General features: G+C 39.1%; 1 long non-coding RNA gene across 1 annotated transcript in view; it reads left to right on the top strand.

Annotated features, from left to right (window-relative positions):
• Nucleotides 1–8,765: 8,765 nt before the first annotated feature.
• LOC117950549 overlaps nt 8,766–13,079 on the top strand; it is a 13,510-nt gene continuing 9,196 nt past the window's right edge. Inside the window, exon 1 of the long non-coding RNA XR_004657935.1 lies at nt 8,766–8,776. This is a non-coding gene — a long non-coding RNA (uncharacterized LOC117950549). The remainder of the gene's footprint in view (nt 8,777–13,079) is intronic.

Here is a 13,079-nt window from a genome sequence, read left to right on the forward strand (position 1 = left end):
GGAGCATACTGGAACAGCCTGACAAATTGCCATTGGATTTATCCAGGGTAATTAACCATCACCCAGGGAAAGGGCTGGGTCTGGGACTATTGGTAACCTACAGCAGAGTCACACAGTCATCACACATGTGCTGACTCTGTTTTTTTCTTTTCTTCTGTTAGTGGCTGTTAATCCTTTTCATGCTGCATTGTGTGTTCAGAAAAATAACAATACATGAACTCGGAGATTCTGTGGGTGTAAAAATGGATTTCAATTTAAACGTTGTTTACTACTAAGTGCTACATGCTAATAAGAAATCATATTTCATATTCTCTCACACGGACGCCTTAATTCAATTTTATTCAATTTTATTCATAGTATTAAATCATAACAAGAGTTATCTCAAGACACTTTAAAGTTAGTAAATATACATTTTATTTACAAATTACATACTCTATAATTTACAAAGACCCAACATTACCAGTAATTCCCCCAAAAGCAAGCATTTAGTGTGAGAGTGGCGAGGGAAAACTCCCTTTTAGTGAAAAACCTCAGATAGACCCAAGCTCTTGGTACGGCCTGACGGTGCCGGTTGGGGGTGTGATGCACAGCGGCAATAAGAGTCAAAATAAAGATGATAGAACTATGACCAGTAATAGTAGTTGTAGTAGTTCATGGTGTAGCAGGGCACTGCAGGGCATAGCAGGACGTAGCAGGGCAGTGCGGCGTGTAGCAGGATGTAGCAATGCATAGCAGGGTGCGGAGCAGGACCATGGCGACGGCTGCAACCATGATTTAGGTGCCACATCCAAGGAAAACTGCTGGGCGAAAAAACATAAGGACTCTAGGGAATAAGTACCCTAGAGCTAAATTAGTAACAAGTGTTTCTGGGACATGGATGCACACAGATGGAAAGAGAGAGGAGAGAGGAGCTCAGTGTGTCAACAGAAGTCCCCCAACAGTCTAAAACTATAACAGCATTGATTGATTGATTGATTGATATCTTTATTTCAAACATGCAAGAGAAAGTATATACAAATAAAATTAAAAAATAATATAAATAAATAATAAAACAATGTTTAAAAACATTGGAGAGAAAAACAACAAACAAAGTACCCTTCTTTCCTGTGTTTACATACCTCTATCACATGTGCAAAAAGGAGTTGGAAGAAGTAAAACTTATGCACTCCTACCCCTTTAATTCTTGCATTCCTTTAATTTACAATATTTATAATTCTGTTGCTATATATATATATATATATATATATATATATATATATATATATATATATATACACAAACATACCTACACACATATATACATACATACACACATACCTACACACATATATACATATACACATATACCCTCATACATATATATAAATAAACAAAACAAAAAACACAAACAAAACTTTCTACAGTGGTTCTCTATACTTTCTGAAAATAATTTCTTTGTACATTTTTTTGAAAAGGAATATGTTTGGGCAGTGCTTTAGGTTCTCATTTAGTTTGCTCCACAATTTAACTCCGCAAATTGATAAACATAATCTTTTCCTTGATGTTCTACATCTATTAGTCTTAAAATTTCCTCTTCCCCTTAAATCATACCCTCCCTCCCTTTCAGAGAACATCTTTTGAATATTCCCAGGCAATAGGCTATTTCTTGCTTTGAACATGAATACTGCAATTTGATATTTCATTAAATCATGGTATTTTAGCAATTTAGACATTAGAAATAATGAATTTGTGTGATCCCGAAATCCGGCGTTGTGAATGATTCTTATTGCTCTTTTTTTGCATAATGACTAGTGGCTGTAGTGAGTGTTGATAAGCGTTTCCCCAAACCTCTACACAGTAGTTCAAATAAGGTAACATTAGTGAGCAGTATAGGATGTGAAGTGATTTGGGATCCAGAATGTGCTTAGCTCTTGCTAGGACTGAAATACTTCTGGACAGTTTGGTTTTGATGTGTTTTATGTGAGACTTCCAGCAAATCTTGTCATCTATGATCACTCCAAGGAATTTATTTTCATGTACTCTTTCTATGTTAACCCCCTCTATCTGTATCTGTGCTTGATGCTTTGACTTACAGTTTCCAAATACCATGAATTTAGTTTTACTCAAATTTATTGATAACCTGTTTATGTCAAACCATTGTTTTATTTTCTTGAATTCTAAAGTGATTTAGCATAAATAAGCGCTGGTGCAAGGGAGACCTGAGCCAGTTCTATAAGGGATGGTAGATGAATCTGATGACTATTAAGAGAAGCAGAGAAGAGAAGCCTTAGTGTTTAGGTGAGTATATTCTATACGTACTTTAAATACAGGCAGCAGAGAAACAGTCTGGCCCTATCAGAAGGTTAAAAACATGTCTACCAGCTCCTCTAAAGCTCACAAATCAAGACGTAATATCTGGAGACACCAGACTGTTGCAGGGAATATGTTACCATGTTGTCAATATTTTGGCTGCAACCATATATCCTAAAATTACATTTATATACTACTTACTGCACTATGCACTGTTGAAAATGTTTTTTACTTTAGAATTATGTCATAGATTTCCTTTGAAGTGGTAGTCCTCTGATTTTCACAGTTAACATATATTGAACCTATGACCTGACGTCAAACAAAAAGTATCTCCAAAGATTATTGCTGCATTAATAAGGTGTCAGAATAATCAGAAAAGTCAGCTCCCGACTTGAAAATTCACATGAAACAGGAAAGTAAAGGATTAATCAATTAACCCATTGCAAAACAATTTTGTGCTCACATGTAATTTGTAATATGGTATTAGGTTAGTTTCTTAGTATTAACCCTGATAACAAGTCAGGTATAGCAATCTTTTAGTGGTTTTAGGGAAAAAAATCCTGGAAACCGTTATTTTTTTAGCGCATTGAGTAATAGCATTCGCAAAGACCACACGAATGCAGCATGTGTCACAATAGCACAATAAGCTTTACAGCCCAATTTAGCATCAACTTCACTTCTGATTAGAAAGCGAAAAGAAACACTGATTGTCTTTTGAGCGAGGGGTAAACATAAAACAGTTGCCGGAAACCAAGTATTTACTTTAACAATTAAATAAAGAGTCTAACAAATGTAGTACTAGATGGTATTAAAACTATTAAACTGTGAAATTCAGCTGTATTCCCTTTTTAAGAAGCATTGCATGGCACCGCAAAAGCTTCCATCTACTACTTGACTGCCATGATCCTGTAAAGTAGGAAAGTCTATATTCCCATCCTTCCAAAGCCAGCCTACCATCCAAGAGTAATCCTCTCTGGTCTATATGAGACTCACAGAGCAGCGCACACTTACATGGAGAAGACTATTTTTTCTGTCTGTTTTATCTGATTCGGAAGCACTTAGAAACAGCTCTAAGTCTTCTCTCGTTTAAAAGGACTAGGGAAAAACTCAGTGGGTGTGATAACTGCTCCCTTCTACAGCTACCTCTCATCATCCAACATCTGGCTATTGTTGTTAAATCTGCTTTAAAGCATCAGTGGGTCATCTGGATTCAAACATTTAGAGAATTGAGGCTCATCTGTTGAGATTAATTCACTGTTGAGTTGCACTGTTCTCCTCTTTAGTCTCTTACCAGAATAAAGGCTGATGTTTCAAACACCTGTGAAAGTGCTGCTTTTCGGCCTACTATCCGATAAATAAGCTGCAATGAAGTCTAACGCAACTTTGCCTGAAGGTGTGTGCCCACATACATGTGCATGAACATGGACAAAAACATCACAGCTTTTTCAATTTTCCATTATCGTTCCTACCTCAGATGTTGTGGGCCTGCATCTCAGCGAGAGCACGGTTCAAGTCAAGCTCTTCCCTCCATAAGCTCTATTAAGCAGTGTTTTATGAAATGAGAATAAGGGGTTGATTTATTGTTCTTTCATAATCTGGGTTAATGCCTTGTTCTGCAAAAAAAGGCTTTGGCTGGTGGTCAGGGCAGAAACACATCCAGCATTAACCCACTGACTAACCACTACCTAAAGAGGCCCCAGCATGACCATTTAAATAGGAACCAAAAACTGTTTGTCAAGAATGGCCAAAGGTCAAAATTGTGTGACTTGTGAAGGACGAATAATTAAAGTAGAAATAATTTAAAATAATAAAACATCATAGGAGACAGCAAAAACTGCATTTTTGCGTATAAATAATCAAAAGCTTTTGGGAAAAATGCACCCAAGTGCCACACATAACCCTTAAGAATAAATGATAAAAAAAAGTCATATGACCGCCCACCCTGAGCCATGGTTCTGCTTGAGGTTTCTGCCTCTTAAAAGGAAGTTTTTCATTGCTTCTGTGGCCCAGTGCTTGCTCTTGGTAGGAACTGTTGGGGTTCTGTAAGTAACGTCACAGAGTACAGTCTAGACCTGCTCAATTATGAAATTGGTTGTTGTAATTTGGCGCAATATAAATACAATTTAATTGAATTGAATAGAATGTGTCAAACTAAATCATATTAGACTATGTTGAAAAAAGGGATGAAAAAGTAATAAAAAAGTTTTAGTATAGTATGTAAAACGTGACAAAAAAGTCATAGTACGGCATGTCAAACTAATTACTAAAGTCATAGAATGGCATGTCTAAGAAATTATTAACTAAGTCATAGTACATTATGTTGAAAAAGTGATACATAAGTGACAGTATAGTATATCCCAAAAGTGATAAAAAAGTTATAGTATATCAAAAGTCATAGTATGCCGAAAAAAGTGATAAAAAAAGTCACAGTATAGTATGTTAAAAGAAGTCATAGTGTGGTACATCGAAAACAATTCATTGTATGGTATGTAGTATGTCGACAAAAGTCATAAAAAGTACTGTACGTCAAAAAACATGAAAGGGGCCAACCAGGACTGGTAATCACACCTGGGTCAGTCTGCAATGAGTACTTACCTGTTGGAGCAGGGCCAAACACAGAGCCACTGTGCCACGGAAGAATTATTGTTAAAAACAGTAATAGCGTAGTATGTTGTAAGAAGCTATTGAGAAGTCGTGGCATGGTATGTCAAAAAAGTGATAAAAAAATCATTGTATGTATGTTGAGCAAAGTCATAGTATAGTATGTTAAATAAACATCATGAAAAGGGCCAATCTGAACCAGGACTTGAACCTGAGTAGCTCTTCCAATAATACTTGTCTGTTGGAGCTATGCAAACCAACAAGCCACTGTTCCACCAAACAACTTGTGTTGATTGTAATGACTCATCTCAAAAAAAGCCATTAAAAAGTCGTAGCATGGTCTGATATGGAATGATATGTATGTAATGGAAAGAAGTAATAAAAAATCATGTTATGAATGCCAAAAACAGTCATCGTAGAAGTGTGTAAAAACAAGAAATGTGATAGCAAAGTCATAGTAAAGTATTTTGAAAAAAACATCATGAAAAAGGTCAACCCAGACTGGTAATTGAACCTGGCTGAGAGTTTGCAGAGAGTAAAGGCCTGTTGGAGATGTGCAAACCTCCAAGCCACTGTCCCACCAAAGCTGTGTGTTGAAAACAGAAATAGTATTGTTTAATTTAATGTTTTTTTTAATTAGTATTAAAATAGCCATTAAAAAGTCCTATGGTGTGTTGTAAAAAGTGGTAAATGAGTAATAGTTTAGCATGTTGAAAGTTAAAAAAGTCACAAAGTGATCACAAAGTCAAAAAGCTAATAAAAAGTCATAGTATAGTATGTTGAAAAAATTCATAGTATTGTGTGTTGATAAAAGTGATAAAGTCGTAGTATAATATTTTTTAAAAAGTCATAGTTTAGTATGTCAAAAAAGCCAATAAAAATTCCTAGTATTGTAAGTTGAAAAGTCTGAGTCTTCAGAGACTACTTGCTGGTTGCTTGTTGGAGCAATGCTAACCACTGAGATGCTGTGCCGCCAGTAATTTATGCTGAAAACAGTGATAGCGTAGTATGTTGAAAAAAGCCTTAAAAACCGTCATAGTAGGGAATGTATAGTGTGTTAAAAAAAGGGATTCAAATGACATAGTATAGTATGTTGAAAAAGCCATGAAAAATGTAATAATGCATCTATGTCTGAGATTACTTAAATTGGCCCTGGTAAACTTACCATTCAAGAGGCCTGAAAAAATTCAATGTAACCACCTGAAAGCATTTGCGAACATAGTGATATATGATTTGTGTGGATAAAGTAAAAAATGTAGGCTTCTGTCCAGAACTGTTGGGGATGTGTAAGAAGGGCTGTCAACAAAGAAATGTTTATGGCTTCATTTGGAAGATTACTGTGCCAAATGTCCTATTGCTTAAAGCCATAGTGCGTAGTTTCTGTTGCCCCCATGAGAAATTCTAAGTAATAACAAAACAAAACTGTTGGGAGTCCACATGATACAAGCCTTCCGTGAATGCAAACAGCCCCCACCCCTCCTCCACGCAGTGTCTAGTAGGGGTGGGGATCACCAGACGCCTTCCAATACGATATCATCACGATACTTATGCCACGATACGATATTGTTGCAATTTTGAACATATTGTAATATTCTGCGTTATATTGCAATCTATATTTATCAAAATGGGATTGTCAAGCAGAGAAACTGACCAACACATGTAATAAAAGATCAATACTTGGCGCCTGTGTATCAATACAGTATTGCCACTGAAAATATTGTGATACTATGCTGAATTGATTCCCCCCCCCCACCCTTAGTTGCTAGTAGCCAAGGAGGAGATGGATGATTAAAAAATATGATGGACATTTCAGAAGAGGTCATTATCTTCAGTAGAGTTAGGGTTGGTCGCCAGACAACACAATCTTTTGAACATGGCCATACTGAGAAATGCAGAGAGAGTTGTGTGGAGCGGATAGTCTTATTTAGCTTTGCAGCAACTAATTTAGCAATGGCTTGAATGTAACAGACGTTCATCAATATCAAAAGGTTACGCACTAAAGCTTTAAATTAGCACATTTGCTGAAAGTAGGAAGCATATCAACATAACAACGTATAAATGGTGTATGTGAAGAAAGAATCGGGGACATGAGAGCAAGCTAAACAAAGATTTAAGATGATGTTCTCTCTACTCTGCACAGATGCTGTGACATCACCTACAGTGAGTAGCCCTTAAAAATTCAGAAAACGCCTAAAAGTATTAATCAATTAATCAATTAATTCATCTTAAACAGTGATAACACAAAACTCTAAAGAAAACCCAAAAAGTGAATCATTTTCCAATAGATTCCTGTTCTATTCTTATGCTGGATTTTCCATTGTCTACCTTTGTTGCAAATTTTTTATCACAGATACATTGGTAGAGTCTGTGTAACATGTTATGACTTACCTTAATTATAGCATGACAACAATGGGCAGCCAAGTTGATATCATATTCTACAGGGTTATATCTGCAGATCTGCAAGTCTGCTCCCAGCCATTTAACTCTAATTACATTGTGCTGGAAGCCTCCACAGAGAATGCAAGCCAGTGTGGAAATAAGTGCTTAAGAAATGACTGTGTGAGAGATGGCCTCAAGGCAACGAGGTCTCTGCAGAGACGCTGCGGTAGGCCACTTAACCTGGGTACCTGGTTAAGTACACGGAAGTAAGTACACGGATTCCACCAATCAGGGACGAATGAAGAACACTTATTGCATGTCAACTTGCATCTGTTTCACTCTTAATACTGTCATGAAGGGGAAAAACCACTTGCTACACCCTCAGAAACAGGGAATAAGAGAAGGAGCAGTGGTGGAAATTTGACGGCGGCTGGCTGGAGGAACCCGGGAGTGAGAACTGCTGTCTTCTCATTAGATAATCCCACCAGCACACAGCAGCAGCGGGGGGGGGGGGGGGGGGGGGGGGGGGGGGCAAAAAGAGCCTGTTAAAGAGATCCCGAGACGATGGATATCTGTATGTATTAATCTATTTTCTAATGAGCTCTGCTTAGCTATCCACCGAATTGGAACGTGGGCATGAGAAAAGTAAATACTGAAGGAAAATACTTTCATGTGAGTCTGATAATGCAGGATATGAAATGGTGATGTGTTTTACATACAAATATTTTTTTCATAAAAACATATTTTTTTGATACTGCTGCTCAAAAATCACACACATTTGTCACATTTAAAAAAAATGAGTATAGTATGTTCATGGTGAGATTGACTACGATGGTTAATACTGTATGTGTGTGTGTGTGTGTGTGTTTTTTGAGTGTGTTTCCCTTGCCAAGGGGTCCTGCCGCACACACCCCCACCCTGCAGAAGAGCCCTTTGGCAGAAATCTGACTCCACATGAATATGAATGAGGAGGTAACACACAAGGGAGAGCCAGGAAATCTGATGACAGTGCAGGAAAAGACCAGAGCATCTACGGGGATGTATAACTTCTCAGCCCTGCCACTGATATGATAAAGTGGCTGAATTTGAATATGTGTGTGTGTGTGTGTGTGTGTGTGTGTGTGTGTGCGCGTGTGTGCGCCTCGCCTCAGAGTGTGTCCCGTCAGATGGATATGAATAATGTATTGATATCCAGCCCCCTGTGGTAGTCCATACAATCCCGGCTGTGTGTGTTGTGTTTAGCCTGCCCAGCTGGCAGGGTCACAGGGGACGCACACACATTATGTCATAGTCCCAGGAGAGGTTAGGGTGCATGTTTCCTTTTTATCATCAATCAACAGAGCAAACTGTTTAACAACAACAATGAGGCAGTTAAGAGGCCCCTCAGTTCATGCCAGAAGTGGTGATAATTACCTTAACATCAAGTTGTCACTCTCCCCCCTGCTCAGCTTCTCCCTGCATCTGCCCATTTTGATTTTGTGCCGAGTCGAGCGTGACTCACTCACAAGTGAAACGGACAGTAATTGGTGAGATTGATTTTTAAAAGCTTATTCATTTGACCTGCACTATGTCCATTTGGAGCCTTTTCATTAAGCTTGATACATGCATCAATATGTTTCTTGATGCACTTGTTATGGTTTCATTACCTTTCCAGAAACATCTTCTTCCTCATTGTAAAATGAATCTGAATTCCCCCAGCTAGCTCCTTTTGCCCCTTTCTGCTAATAGGGATGGTCAAACACACCTCCTGTCAAATTGTCAGCAGGTCTGGTTGAAGAAGCCAAATACACCCCACTGCCTGTTCTGCCTAAATGCATTTACTTGTCTTTCCACACCTTAAACACTCTGACTGAGTTTTATGATGTCAACCTAAATGCTTTACATATGGCATGTGCGCAAATAGAAATAAATGAGAGTCCCTTAAGCAATCAAAACATTCGCCAAATACCATGGCAGCATTGTGGCTCTTTCAGTAACATGTCTATACAAAGCCATAACGAAACATTAAATGGGCACCTCTGAGCGATGGCACTGGCAATGGAAACATTTATATTTTTTAGGATACATAAAAACATAATATTCATTCACCTTTTAGCTTTTTGTTTTCATCGAGTCCTGAGGGAAATATCTGACTTTTGTTGGCAGGCTTGTTGCGATGTGTCTGTCTGCTGTTTGGTGCTAGGCATGTATCATACGGAGGGTTTTTAGAGCTGAAAATGGCTGAAAATGACGCTGATGAGAGCAACAAGAGTCAACCAAAACAAGTTGCAGTTTGTAAAACTAAAACAATTAGCTAAAAGACGCTTAAACGCACCGTATAGCTGAGCTAACTGCAAAGTGGGTTGATAATTACCTGTGGGTTCGTCACTATCTGTAAGATCTTTTACATTACACATACTCATTTTGCTTTGAACCGGTAGATTTTTACACCTGCTAGGCGGTGCCTGTCGGGTCAGCTGTGGGATCCTCAGCTGGGGACTACAAGTCATTAATGTTTCGCCCCTAATCACGGAACACCACGTAGTGGCGGGGCTGTGACCAGGGATGTCTCCCTCACACCCCTGACAGCTAACCCTTTCTTTAGGAGCTGCTAGCTCCCCAGATCTTGTCACGCTTCCTCAGCTAGAACCAGAAGCTGGCCTTCTCTACCTCTTCTGAGAGCTGGTTTTGTGAAGCTCTTTGCCCCGTAGCCTTAGGTCTCGGAGCAGGTGTTGTGCAATGTTGGGCTCCTCACAAAACCCATCATTCCAATCTCCAGAGTACAGAGTTTTGTGCTCTATTCTCCTTCCTTGCACTCGGCATCCAGGTCTCCATATTTCGCTGCCTCCACCCCTTCCTCCCATGGCACAGTCAGTTCCACCAGCAACGCTGGTTTAATTGCTGACCCGAGCAACATGTCTGGTCGCAGTGTGGTGCTGCTGATCTCCCTTAGAAAGGGGAGCTGCTTGCCCAGGTCAACCTCCATTTATTTATTTGTGAATATAACTTTTTAATTTATTGAACTTTTATTATGCTCGAGAAATCATTGAGGGGCGACCCTCATTTACAATGCCATCAAGACAAATAACAAAGACAAAACAACAAACCAGAAAAGACGTGACACCGTTAGAAAGAAAAGTAGACACTAAAACTTTTAGAATTAGAAAAATATTTGTTGAATAAATTAGGATAAAAAGGATGCAAATTAAAGTACAATTATGTAAAGCAATTACAAGTAATTGACTGTACGGCTGTAATTTGTTCCAGGAGTCATTTGCAGAAAAGTTTTTCCATGTCCAGAAAAAGCTCGTGCAACATGAAGCAATAGGCAGTTAGCTGATGTAAAATTGATAGAAGTAGCCAGCGATGTTTTATATTGTATATCTGCAAAAGGCTTTATTTAAAAAAAATGTGCATACAAGTGGTGAAACATGATTTTAAGATTTTATTCTCTCTTAAACAAGTCACCAAATCCCTTATTGAACAACATATGGAGGTTATTTCTATGACTTTCATGACCTCTGCCCTCTGGAACGGTTAGCCCTCCATTGATTTCTGCTTTCCCCTAAGTGTCAACTATAATAAAGATATCTCACTGGTATGACAGTGTAAGTGATTCACCGGGAAGGTTGAAGAAGAGACAGAAAGGAAAGAGTATATTTAATGACAGCAAAGTTGCACGACACTCCAATTGAAAATCATCAGATATACAGATGGGAAAACCGAGAGAAAACCAAAAGGGCAACCTATATTTTATTACTTTATATTTTGCATTGCAAAGATGAGAATTGTGTGATATAACATCCCAGTGGAAAACATCCCAGTGGTAAACACCTGCAAAGTTAAAAAAGTGGCTGAGTTCTTTATTAGTGTTGAGCAGGCTGGCAAAAGCAGACTCGTTTCCACAGAGTCGCATAGCCTTAAAACACAGAAACTAATCCATGATATTGATCAGTTTGTTTCATATCGGCCCCTGTAATCCATCAAGCTAACAGTGTGGGATAGGTCTAATTTATATCATCTGAAAGGTGTAATCAAAGATGAATGAACCCCAGCGTGATAGAAATGTGCACTGGGTCATAATTTCTACCACTGTGAGTAATGGTGGGAGGCGATAAACACAACAGCCGCCGCGGAAAATAAGTATAACTAAACAGAAGGTTTGTTCAGCCCAGCAGAGTGTGCATGTGTGGCACCAACATGGTCTGAATATGAAGCATTTTATTAGATTTGTGCAATATGATACAAATAAATAAAATGACATGTAATATGCAATCTTTTCTTTTGGATATCCACAAAATGTTTTAGATACAGTTCAAAAACAGATATTTGACAACAGTTTGATTCATAAAGCATGAAAACTTCTTCCTCAGCCAAATTTATTAAATTACCAGATACAACATGCGTGTGATGACTACATATCTACAGCCATCTTTAGTTTTGATGAATTAATTATAAGTGTTGTAACAAAAAAACTTTAACAACAGCTTTGGCCATTGTGCAATAGGGACGCTAATGTACATGGGACAACGCAGGCTGACCCAGAGGTAAAAGATGGCGGTGACGAGCTTCAAGAGTAGCTGTAGAGAGGGAGAGAGAGTAGCTGTAAATATATGTGTAAATATATATAAATGTTTCCTTTAAAAAAGCCACTTAAGAACTCCAACCCTTTAAATAAGGCCAGGAATAATCTGTTTCCTCCGTTGCGGTAGATCCAGCAGGGATTTGGAGAAACATTCGGCGGTGACACAGATCTACATAATCATTTTAAGTTTCTACCCGCTCCTTCCAATGATTCTCCTGCTGTCACTTTAGATACCGCTAAAACTGATTTGGGCTCCCTAATCTCCCAGTATTTCTTAGACTTTAAAAATCTCTAATATTATAAGGAGATTATTTCATTTATAATTGATTGAGTGCATTTGCCGGAGTGCCACTTCAAAGTTGCTGAATTAAAGATGCATTTAAGAAGCCTGGTGCCGGGCGCTGTGAGTCGCAGGGTGGGGTGGGAGGTTGCGTCGGGGGAGAGGACGGTGGAGGGGGTTTGGGAATAGTGGCGGGGGAAGCTTGTGTCTTCTCGGTGGAGAGAGCGGGGCTGATCCATGGAGATTTCTTAAAATGGGCTCTTGCAAAGAGCCTCGCTCGGAGAAGGCATCGGAGGACACTAGCCAATGGCAGCAGACCAGCCGTGGTGGGAATCTGTGTCTGTGTTGGTAAGACTCTTCAGTAAAGAGGTGGCTCTTTTACATTTACTCCCTCAGAGAAACTGCGTCAAGTCTTGTCCATCCTTAGAGTTCCTCTAAGAACACATCAAGAGGATGAGTCCCAGGTGAAGTCTGCTCAGAGACTTTACCCAAATATCTTCCTTTCCACTCAAGGGAAACCACGCTGGACTGCCAAAAAGGTTTTTTTGAAAGCCTTTTTTTTCTTAAGCTCTATCTTTGGATTTCCAGCACACAGGACCCTAAAATCTCCACAGGCCAGGGCTAAATATGAAGCTCCCTGATTCCCCATCTTTCCCCTTCTCCAAACCGCACACATTCAGGAGCCAGGCTCTCACCTCCTCATTGGCTTAGAAATACCTGCAACTCCCACTGGACCACTTTGAGGGTCTTCATTAATGCAGAGAGAGAGATAGGGAGTCTTTAAAGAAAATCCCTCCCAGCCCAAAAGAACAGGAAGAAGATATGGCCTATTGGAGAGCTCAGGCCTATTGGAGTGCTTAGTTCTGACTAAATGAATCTTGACAGTGAGGAGGATGCTCTCCTCCTGCCCAGTATTGTACAAGCCAACCATACACCCCCTCACATCACATTGCCTTAGATGCTCTG

The sequence above is a fragment of the Etheostoma cragini genome, chromosome 9, assembly GCF_013103735.1.
Source record: "Etheostoma cragini isolate CJK2018 chromosome 9, CSU_Ecrag_1.0, whole genome shotgun sequence".
Lineage (NCBI taxonomy): Eukaryota > Metazoa > Chordata > Actinopteri > Perciformes > Percidae > Etheostoma > Etheostoma cragini.